The sequence below is a fragment of the Pongo abelii genome, chromosome 4 (assembly GCF_028885655.2).
Source record: "Pongo abelii isolate AG06213 chromosome 4, NHGRI_mPonAbe1-v2.0_pri, whole genome shotgun sequence".
Taxonomy (NCBI): Eukaryota; Metazoa; Chordata; class Mammalia; order Primates; family Hominidae; genus Pongo; species Pongo abelii.
Window position 1 is genome coordinate 158,315,007 of NC_071989.2, and position 11,660 is coordinate 158,326,666.

Here is an 11,660-nt window from a genome sequence, read left to right on the forward strand (position 1 = left end):
TTTCTTACATTGAGTTTTGAGGGTTCTTTTTATGTTCTCATGCTAGTCTTTTGTGAGATATGTGATTTGCAAATATTTTTCCCCAGACTGAAACTTGTCTGTTCCTACTCTCAGTGGTCTTTGTCACAGAGCAAACATTTCTAGTTTTGATGAAGAAAATTTTAATCAATTTTTAAATTTCATAGATCATACTTTTAGTGTTACATGTAAGAACTCTTTGCCTCATATTACCATTTTTGATCACTTTCTTTGTGCCAGCCCACATTGCATAATCATTTAATCTTCACTACAATCCTATATTGTTAATGCTATTCTTATATAACCTCATAATACAGATGAGGAAACTGAGGCACAGAGAGCTTAATAATTTTCCTAGAACTCACACAGCATTCACTGGCAGAGATGGGATTCAACTTCATGTCAGAGCCCACCCTTGTCACCACTAGAATCAGGTTGACACCCTGCCCGTAGAAACCCTTACTGGAAAGCCAGCAGGGCAAGGAACATTTGCTGCTTCTTGTCATTTGGGTCTTAGCTTAAATGTCACCTCCACAGGGAGATCGTCCCTGGCTACCCCATCTAAAATAGGCCCTCTCTTCCCCTCCCCTCCGTTTTCACCTCTCCCTTCTTCCCCCCTTTCTTTCCCTTCTTAACTGAGAATGAGTCTCTCCATGGCTCTTTTCATTACCTGCAATTTGTTAGTTTTCTTCTACAACTTGTCTTCTTCTACATAATTTCTTCCTTCCCCACTTAAGGTCAGCTGAGTGAGAGCAAGGACCTTAGCTTTCACCTCTTTATCTCCAGCTTCTGTGCCTGGCACAGAGTGAGTGGTCAGCAAATATTTGCTAGTGCTGTTAGTGGATGGATAAATGAATAGATGAATGGATGGATAAGTTGCCTCAGTTGGGGAAATTTGGCTCCTTGAGCAGGAAGAAGCTGCCGCCTGGGAACTAATCAGGTCCTAGCTGGAAAGAATGGAAAGGCATCTTCCATATGAACATATTTGTTTGTGTATATAAACATTATGTATGACATTTGTGTTTAAAAAATAGAATATTGTAATACTTGTCTATTCTAATATATGCATAGTCTGTCTCTGGAAGGATACAAAAGAAGCTGGGGTACTGATTGCCTTCTCAGGGTAGAGCTGGGCTAGGATATTGGCTACAATATTAGGATGAGAATGAGGCTCACTTTTTACTATATAACCTTTTATTCATCTTGCTACCCTGGGCATGTATTGCATATTCGGAGCTTATATTTATTTTAACAGTAATAATGATATAAGATTTCTTTCCCTGGGAGGCTGGCACCGGAGCAAGCCAAGAGGTTAATCAGATGAAGTTGTTTAGAAGACAATTAACACCTCTCCAACCAGCAGCTTCTTTGTAGGAACTGAGGCAAGGTCAATCTTAATACAGAAAAGGTTTTGCAAGGCTAAATGGAGAGGCAACATTTATTAAGTCATTACTAATGAGCAATGCTTATTAATATTGGAATATAATACATGCTCATTGCAACAATTCAAACTTAAAGATGTATCTGAAGCAAAACTAACACCTTCCAATCCAACTCCTTTGACACACTGTATTTAGAAATTTGATTTTCCTACTTTTATTTGATAAAGTATTCAGTTCATTTGGGTATATTTATTGTTTGTTTTCTATAAAAATGGTATCAAACCATAGACATTATTCTTTTCTGTTTGTTTTTTGTTTTTTGAGACTTCTCTCTGTTGTCCGGGCTGGAGTGCAACGGCACGATCAGAACTCACTGCAGCCTCTCTCTCCCAAGCCCAAGTGATCCTCACCTCAGCCTCCCAAGTAGCTGAGACTACAAAGGCACGCCACCACCATGACCAGCTAATTTTTTCTAATTTAAACGATTTTTTTTTCAGAGGCAAGGTCTCACTTTGTTGCCCAGGCTTGTCTCGAAACACTGGGTTCAAGGGATCCTCCCTGCTTGGCCTCCCAAAATGTTGGGATTACAGGAGTGAGCCACTGCACCTGGCCGACACTATTCTTTAACATCTTTTTTTCACTCCATACATTTTGGAGATAATTTTAAGTTGATACACATGGAGCTACTTCATTTGTTTTAAGAGTTACATAATGGCGGGGCGCGGTGGCTCATGCTTGTAATCCCAGCACTTTGGGAGGCCTAGGTGGGTGGATCACAAGATCAGGAGATCAAGACCATTCTGGCTAACACGGTGAAATCCCGTCTCTACTAAAAATACAAAAAATTAGCCGGGCGTTGTGGCGGGCGCCTGTAGTCCCAGCTACTTGGGAGGCTGAGGCAGGAGAATGGCGTGAACCTGGGAGGTGGAGCTTGCAGTGAGTGGAGATTCCGCCACTGCACTCCAGAGCAAGACTCTGTCTCAAAAAAAAAAAAAAAAAAAAAAAAAAAGAGTTACATAATATGCAATTGTATCAATGGGAGCAGGATGTTTCTAGTTTCTTGTTGTTACAAAGATGTTGCAATGAATATTCTTGTATCTAGCTAGCTAGGGAGCTTATGTGTTATTACTTTCATTTCTGAAAGTTGTCACATATTTTTTGTCATAATATTTTGGAAAAATTTTTCTACAAGGCTGTAATTTTTTACAGCCAACAATGGGTATGATAGAGTTGGTTTTCTTACTCTGCCATCAGCTATAAACGTTACCAATCTTTTTGTTTTTGCCAATATTAGGAGACATATGGGAACTCATTATTTAATTTTTATTTCCCTACTTATACATATGCTTATTGGCCATTTTCATTTCCTCTTCTGTATACTGTTCACATTCTTTGCCAAGTTTTCCATCGGGTTATTCATTTTTCCCCCAGTTAATTTGTAGGAGTGTGTTCATGCCGGGGTAGTAAGCCTTTGTCACATGAAGTTTAAATGTTTTATCCTGGACTCTCATTTATCTTTTGACCTTGTTTGTGGTGTCTTCTGTTATACAGAAGTTTAAAATTTTTATGCAATCAGATCTCTCTATTTTTTCCTTTCTGGCTATTAATAACCACGGATGTTTGTGTAACCCAGTGGTTTTCATACTGTGTTTCCTAAACTTACGGTTTCATGGGGATGAATGGATGTCAAGAGGGTGGGGGTGAATGGAGCTGCTGGCTGTCAGGAACTCACCATTTCCCCTTCCTCTGTTTTTTATGGATCCTTTACATGCTACTGCTAATAGTTTAGTGGAGGAGAACCTGGGCTCTGGAGCCAGAATTCTTCAGCAAGGCACCTAACCTTTCTGGGCTTAGTTTCTTAGTTTCTCAGTCTATAAAATGGGGATTGAGAATAGTGCCTGCTGATAGAATTGTGGTGAGGCTCCAGTGAGTTGATCCATGGAAAGCCACCTCTTAATTAGCACTTACCATGTGCTCAACACTGTGCTAGGCAATATACATACATATATTTTCAGTCAGTCCTCACAGCCACCTCTCTGCCTGAGAGGCCAGCAGGATTATTCTTATTTTACAGAGGAGGAAACTTAGGCCCAGAAAGCCTAGGTAACTTGCCTAAGGGGACAAAGGTAGTGAGTGATGAAACCAAGATTTACACCCTGGTTTCTGCATGCCTTTAAGACCTTGGTTGTTATCTCGTCCTCTCTCCTTACCACATTGATATTTATTGAGCACCTACTATGTTCCAGTCCAGTGCTAAGTGCTGAGGAGACAGCAGAGAATCTGACAGTCTCCATTTCTTGATGCTTACAGTCTGGTCGGTGAGGCAGTGATCGACAATCAGACAATTGCAAATTGTGGGTGTCATTGTGCACTGTGTAATGAGAGATAATCACACCAATTGTGATTTCAAGCTGGGGAATCAGGAGAGGCCTTTCTAACAAAATTCTGTTTGAGCTGAGACATAAAGGATGAGTGGGGAAGGCCAGTTTGAAACTGCAGCATATCAAATGGGTGGGCTCTCTGGCGGAGAAAGAGCTTGGCAGTCTCCAAGAATGGAAAGAAGGTCAATATGGCAGGCAAGCAGTATGTGAAAGGGCAGTAGATGCCAGGGCATACAAGCCCCTTGTGGGCATAGGTGAAACTTTGAACTTTATTATAAATGCAGCAGGAAGCCATGGAGGGTTTCAGAAAGAGAATGCTGGAATCTGGCTGTGCTTTAAAAATATCACTTTGTGAATATGTGCGTACGTTACAGCAATTCTACTCCCAGGCAGGTAGGTACCCAAAAAAAATGCACACTTATGTGCGCCAAAGACCAGAATCTTGACAACTGCCCTCTTTGTAATAGCTCCAAACCACAAACCCCTCAAATGCCTCTCAGTGCTTGACTGAATAGATGATGATATAGTCACACAGTGAAACACTATGCAGCAATGAAAATGAATAAATTATAACTATACACAATTATATAGATGGAGCTCACAATGGTAAATGAGTTAAGGCAGACATAAAACAGTATACATGATATGAATCCATGTATGTAAATTTCAAAAATAGAGGTGAAACTAATCTACAGTGTTAGAAGTCAAGATAATGGTAGCCCCGGCAGAGATATGGAAGTGACAAGGAAGGGGCATGGGGCAGGCTTCTGGTAATATTCTGTTCTTCATTTGGGTGCTGGTTACGTGGGTGTGTTCCATTTAGACAAACCCATCAAGCTGAACATTTATGATTTGTGCACGAGTCTCTCCCTATGTTCCTTTCTGGCCAGTATGTGAGTGTTGAACTAGAAATGGGGCAGATGCAGTCTTGGAGAGACGAGGTAGGTGCTGTTGAAAAATTCAGGTGAATGATGGCTGGCTAGAGGGATGGTGGGGGCAAGGGAGACCTGAGGACAGAGCAGGGACACGTTTTGGAGAAAAGCTGGTGAGGGCATCAGCAGTGCCTCTCCACTTCTGGCATAAGCACCTGGGAGGTGTCAGAACTAAGATGGAGAAGGTTGGGGAGGAGCAGCTTTGAAGAGGGTGGCAGAACCCAAGACCTTCATTTTGGACATGTAAAATTTGAAATGTCTCCAAAAGGCGACATCACGGGAGCAGATAGGTGTCTGGTGAGACTTCATTTAAAAAAAACAAAAAAAGATGCTGCTGCTTAAGAGAAAAATAAAGTTTGGAAAAAAGTTGCCACCATTCTGGCAATTTTTTCTTTTACAAAGCACTTTCAGCTCCATTATCTCATTCTATTTAATTTCATGACAAAGATTCTTGTCTTTGAAGTGTGGGTGGGGTGAGGGGAATGTGATGTCTTTATGTAGAAATTAGAGAGATATTCATGTGTGTGCTGTTACTGGAACATGCTATATTTATCCATTAAAAGAGAGCAGGCCTGGGATGGGAGCCTGAGCTAACCCGTGGAGGGCATCAGCCGTGATGAGAAGGCTGATTGGGGTTCTGGGAGTTTGGCTCTCACTGCAGTGGGGCTGAGCCGAGCAGTCTAAGACCCAAATGTAGTGGACAGAGATGCTTTCAGACAGCCTTGGGACCCTGGGGACAAGGCACAATTGCTGGAGATGTGGGCTCCATTACCTTCTAATTCAGTCCCTATCCCTGCCTCCCCCTGAAGAACATGGATCACACTTCTCCCCTGCTTACCTCTTCCAAGGCTCCCCATTGTCCCCAGGAAAGAATCCTTAGTCCTGGCCATGAGGAGGCTTTGCATCTCTGCAGCCTCATCTTTTACTCTTTTTATGGGTTCTTTCTGTTCAAGCCATGCAGGGCTTTCTTTCTGTCTATTGAGTGTGCTGCATTCTTCCTAATCTCCAGGACTTTTTGCAGGCTTTTTCTGTGCCTGGGATACCTGGTCACTCTTCTTTGTACTTACCTGTATGCATCCTTCAAGCCTCAGGTCAAAATCATTTTCTTCAGGAAACCTTCTGTATTCCCTGAACAGCCTGAGCCCTGCCCTACCCACTCAGGTCACCCAGCACTGCCCTTGATCTGAGCCCTACTCCTCTTTCAGCATCTGTCTTCCCCACCAGACTGTGAGCTCCAGGGCAGTGGGAACTGTGTCTGCCTTGTCCCCCACAGTCAGCCTGTGTCCTGCTCCCTAGCATTGGGTACCAAACATGTCCTCACAGCCATGTGCTTTTCTTGCCCTCTGGGCTAAACTGATAACCTTGAAGCTGGGCATCCCTTTGTCCACAACCCCAGGCCCCAGTGAGACTCGGCGTTCACTGTGCACTCAGGGGCTTGTCTGTGGATTTGCAAAATCCCCTGAAAATGCTCATGACCATAACTGACTCCACAATTACTTTTTCAACAGAATACTTGGGCACAATTTTTAGGCAGATTAGAACCAAAACCTGGGGGCTGGGCGCTGTGGCCCACCCCTGTAATCCCAGCACTTTGGGAGGCCAAGGCGGGCAAATCACCTGAGGTCAGGAGGTCAAGACCAGCTTGGCCAACACAGTGAAACCCCTGTCTCTACTAAAAAATACAAAAATCAGCTGGCCGGGATGGTGGCAGGCGCCTGTAATCTCAGTTACTCAGGAGGCTAAGGAACAAGAATTGCTTGAATCTGGGAGGTGGAGGTTGCAGTGAGCCAAGATCGCACCACTGCACTCCAGCCTGGGTAAGAGTGGGACTCTGTCTCAAAAAAAAAAAAGACAGGAAACAAAACCTGGACACCCCTCCTCCCACCAAAGGACCAATGAGGGTCAAACTCACTAAGGCCAATTCAGTCTGAAATAACCTAATCCCAAGAAGGTGTCCAGTGATGGTGTGGGCAGCGACGCTGAAAAAAGAATAGCTACAGGGCATCGTTAAAAACCATGTCACAAATCTTAAAAATATGAACATCGTTTGCTGCAGGAATTTCACCTCTAAGAATTCACTCTGATAAAATAATGCATGGGAGCAAAGATGAATTTATGAGGCTGTTTCCCACAGCATTGCTCATCACAGCGAAACATTGGAAAAAACCGAGATATGCAACAACGAGAGACTGGTTGAAAGTGGAGACACAGACAATACCCTGCCACCATTAAACGTGATGTTGTGCGTGTACTTTACCGACATGGAGTCACCACCATGACACACGGTGTGTGTGGGTCAGAAGCTGTTCAGTGGCAAGTGACAGAAATCCACCTCATAATGGGAAAAGCACAAAGGAGGATTTGTTGTTAGCTCATGTAATCTAGAGGAGAGTTGGACAACACAGTTCGGAAGGACCCCAGTGTGGCCAGGGCCAAAGAACACCTGGGGTCTGGGGCTCAGGCAGCTCCAGGACCTTCTCTCCATCTGCTGTGTTTGCCTCTCCCTGTGTGTCAGCCTTATTTTCTCATTGCAGACCAGATAGTGGGGAATACATTTTGAGACATAGGAAAGTATATACCCGAAGCTGTCTCTAGCCCTCAATCCAGAACTCCCAAGCAAGGAATAGATTGGCCACCTTAGTTCAATTACCCAACTCTGAACCAGTCAACTGTGGACAGGGTAGCCAGGCACTGTGACTGGCCCAGCTTGAGTCAAGACCTCCCTCTGGACCAAACAACTAAGACCAGGGGGCGGGGTCTCTTTGACCTAACATGGGAGTTCTTGAACTAAACAGAGAAGGCGGGAAGAGCAGTTCTGGGAAAGGGTACAGGGCTGATAATCTGGGTTATCCTCCACCTATTTTTGAGTGAGATGGTTAACAAAATGACATACCAGTTTTGTTACTGAGATATTGTTCACTCTTCATTGTACTTACCAGTATGCATCCTTCAAGCCTCAGCTCAGGAGGGCTTCTGCATTCCCTGAACAGGCTGAGCCCCACCCTGCTCATCCAAAGTGAGTTCTCATTTCTGTAAAGAAATGGCGGAAGGGCAGTGCATAGAGGATATAAAGTCTGAAAAGATATTCTAAAATGTTCAGAGTTGTTTTCTTGCAGCTGTGCTGTGTTTTCTACGATGAACACCAACTATTTGTGAGATCAAAACAATTTTTTTTTTTGAGATGGAGTTTCATTCTTGTTGCCCAGGCTGGAGAGCAATGGTGTGATCTCAGCTCATTGCAACCTCTGCCTCCGGTTCAAGTGATTCTCCTGCCTCGGCCTCCTGAGTAGCTGGGATTACAGGTGCCCGCTACCACACCTGGCTAATTTTTGTATTTTTAGTAGAGATGAGTTTTTGCCATGTTGGTCAGGCTGGTCCTGACCTCAGGTGATCCAGCCGCCTTGGCCTCCCAAAGTGCTAGGATTACAGGCATGAGCCACCATGCCTAGCTCAAAAATTTTTTTAAGAGAGAAAAGCTATATTGACTCCATGAGTGTGTGGAACAACCACTCAAGCAGTTCTCCTCACGTCTCTCTGCTTCAGCCAGCCCACGCTGGATTTGAAATGTAAGTGATTTTGTGAACTGCGGACCTCATTAGTGTCTCCAGACATCCATCCATCCAACAAATGGATGTTGACAGGGGCCCCAGTAAGTGCCAGGCAGCAAAATGTGCTGGAGATACAATGACCACTAAGGGCTAGACCCTGCCTCCAAGGAGCTCACAGTCTGGTGGAACATAGATTGTGATGAGTACATAACCAGTTATGTTACAAGAAGCTCAAAACAGAAGTGTGAGCAATGTGCTAGAGAAATATAGACCAGAGGACAACTGGTTCTGTTTAGAGGGCTCTGTAAAGGTGGTCTTGAGGCATTGGGCTTTGAGCTGGGCTGCAAAGGTACAGCATGCTGTGAAGGCTTATCAGATGGGGAAGACAGCACATGCAAAGGTGCAGAGAGCTCACCAACAGGACCTGGAGTTGGTGGTCAGGTGTGGCAGGAGTTATGAGGGAGCAGGCAAAGAATTTCATTCACTGAGCAGGTAGTGAACATCTAGCATATGTCAGGCTTTTGGCTAAGGGCTTGCTGATGAACTAGCAAGGGCGTTTGAGATTAGAGTCCAGAGGGCCTTGAATGCTATTCTATCTCCTTTCCAATAAAACAAAATTGAGATGAAAATGTGGGCTTATCACTTCTTTCATAGGGGAGACGCACGTCTTCTTTATGCATGGGCCCTCTCAAGTATCTTCAGCTCCTGCATCTCCACATTAAAGGAGGAAGCAGGACTGGGTGTGTATGTAGCAGAGGTAGGTGTCCACACTCCCTGCTTCCTGGGTTCATATTCTACCCATGTTTCAGGGATATTGGGGAATGAGACACTTGGGGAATTCTTTTAGAAGTTGCAGAGGCAGGGCTGTGCTCAGAAAGTCCTAGCTGGGCTTTGCTGTGGAGGCCCACAGCCATGATCATGGAAATAACTTTCCCAGCTCTGCTTCTCTGGAGGGACTCTGGGGAAGGGGAATCACTGGTCTCTGAAGTGTCTTTCATGCACTAAGCCGAATGACCTTGGCCTGAATCACTCAGGGTTATGTAAGATTAGGTAGCCACTTAGTCAAAAATAGCTTTCATGCTGACTCCAGCCCACAGAATAGCATCCAAGTCAAGGGGGCACAGATGCGTCAGAGCTGAGCATGCATGGGGAAATTCCCCTCCTGGTCCTCGCCATTGGAAAATCGCTTGAGGGTGTTAGCCGGGACTTGGAGCTGCTGCCAGGTAATCTGTGCGTCTCTGTTTGGCAGCATATATGTGACTGTTTTGCTGGAGAAGAGAAACCAAGGGACCATAAACACAGAAATGCATGCAAACATTAGAATAAAAGTGAGAAAGAGGGTGCGGTAGGCAGAAAGAGCACTGAACTAGGAGCCTTCAGATCTGCTACTACCATTGACTTTCTGCAGCCCGTCACTTTCTTCTATTCATTCAACAAATACTTACTGAGCCTACTGTGTGCCAGAGACTGTCCTAGCACTGGAGACACAAAAGGGAAGGATAGATGCTATTTCTTCCCTCATGGAATTTTAGCTTGTAAGCTGTCTTGTCCCTCAGCTTAAAGATAACATACATCTTCTGAGAACATTCTTATGCCAGGCACTTTACAAGACATTCGACATACACAGTGAACAAGCCAGATACAGTCTTTGGCCACATGCAGCTTGCAGACTAGAGGGAGAAAAAGACAAATAAAGACAAAAAAAAAATCCAGACAATTTGTCTTTGCAATAAAAATTCCAATAAAGGGCCCTTTTAGGCCTAAGAGGAAGACATCTCTATTGATTGGGACGGTCACTGTCTTGTTCAAAGTTTCTGCCCAGTGAAGGAGCATGTCGGGGCTCCTGTTTTCTCCTTCTGGAAGAGACATTGGGTAAAAGCAACTTGGATCTTGCGTGAGGAGGAGAACCCCATCCACTGCTATTCAGAGTGGGTGTTGGTCTGATATTTTTGGAGGAAAATTTGGCAACATTCATCAAAGCTTTACGAGTATTCCTCTCCTTTGACCTAATAAGTTCATTTCTGGGAGATTATCCAAAGGAAATAATTGGATAAGTGTACAAAGATGTACATTGTAAAGAAACTCACTGAATCCTTATTTATGACAATTAAGAATTTGAAATAATCAAGATAGTCAATAATAAGGGATTGTTGAAGCAAATTGTAGTCTAGCTGGACTGGTAGCACATGTCTATAGTCCTGGATATGGCAAGAAGATCCCTTGAGCCCAGGAATTGGAGTTCAGCCTGGGCAACATAGTAAGACCCTGTCTCAAATAAAAAATAAAAAATTGCAGTATATCTATAAAACGCCATAAAATAATTTTTGCCCTTTATACCATTAACATGGAAAGATGTTCATGATATGATAAGTTAAAAAAAATTGGTTCAAAAAATTGTGTGGGATAGTACCAAAAAGAGCAGAATATGTAAGAATAAATTTACCCAAGAAGGTGTAAGACTTGTTTACAGAAACTTTAAAACACTGCTAAAAGAGATGAAAGAAGACCTAAATATAGAGACATTCTTTGCTTATGGGTTAGAAGACTCACTTTTTAAATTAAATTTTAATTTATATCATTAATTTATTTGTTTATTTTTATGGGAACCACTAATACCGCGTCCTCTCCTTCTTACTCCCCTGAAGGAAGAGAAAAAGGATCATCAATGGCAAGCGGCAGCTGCAACAAAACAACACTATGAGCTGGCTGCATGCTCAGGAAAGAATGCCTGCCTCCTCCGTTTGGTTTCCAGTGCTCTAAACATTCAGAGAAACTTCTCTAGTATTGAATGACAGAAATGAGCCCTGAGAGTAGAGTCTTAGAAGACTTGATTTTGTTAAGACAATAATATTCCCCAAAGCAATATGCAGATTCAATGCAATCCCTATCAAAGTCCCCAAATCCCACAAATTCCACTTTGCTGAAGTAGAAAAGCTGACTCTGAAATGTATATAGAATTGCAAGGGATCCCAAATAGTCAAAACAATCTTGCAAAAAGAAGAACAAGGTGTTAAGACTCACGTTTGCCAATTTCAAAACTTACTACAAAGCTACAGTAATCAAAATCATGTACTACCAGCATAAGGATAGTCATGCATATAGATCAATGGAATAGAATTGACAATCCAGAAATAAACGTATGCGACTATGGTCAATTGATTTTCAACAAGGGTGCCAAGACCATTCAATGGGGGAAAAGAAGGGTTTCTTCAACAAATGGTGCCAGGCCAACTGAATATCCACATGCAAAAGAACAAAGTTGGACCTTACCACACACCATGTACAAAAATTAACCCAAAATGAATAAAATTCTAAATATAAGAGCTAAAGCCATAAAAGTCTAAGAAAAGAACAGCTTTATAACCATGGGTTTGGCAACAGTTTCTTAGACCAAAAACA

At 43.2% G+C, this 11,660-nt stretch overlaps 1 non-coding gene across 1 annotated transcript; it reads right to left on the bottom strand.

Moving 5' to 3' along the window:
- Window positions 1–10,866: 10,866 nt before the first annotated feature.
- LOC112133676 (small nucleolar RNA U3) lies at window positions 10,867–11,081 on the bottom strand. Its single transcript, XR_002915297.2, has one exon. It is a non-coding gene; the product is annotated as a small nucleolar RNA U3 (small nucleolar RNA).
- Window positions 11,082–11,660: the final 579 nt, after the last annotated feature.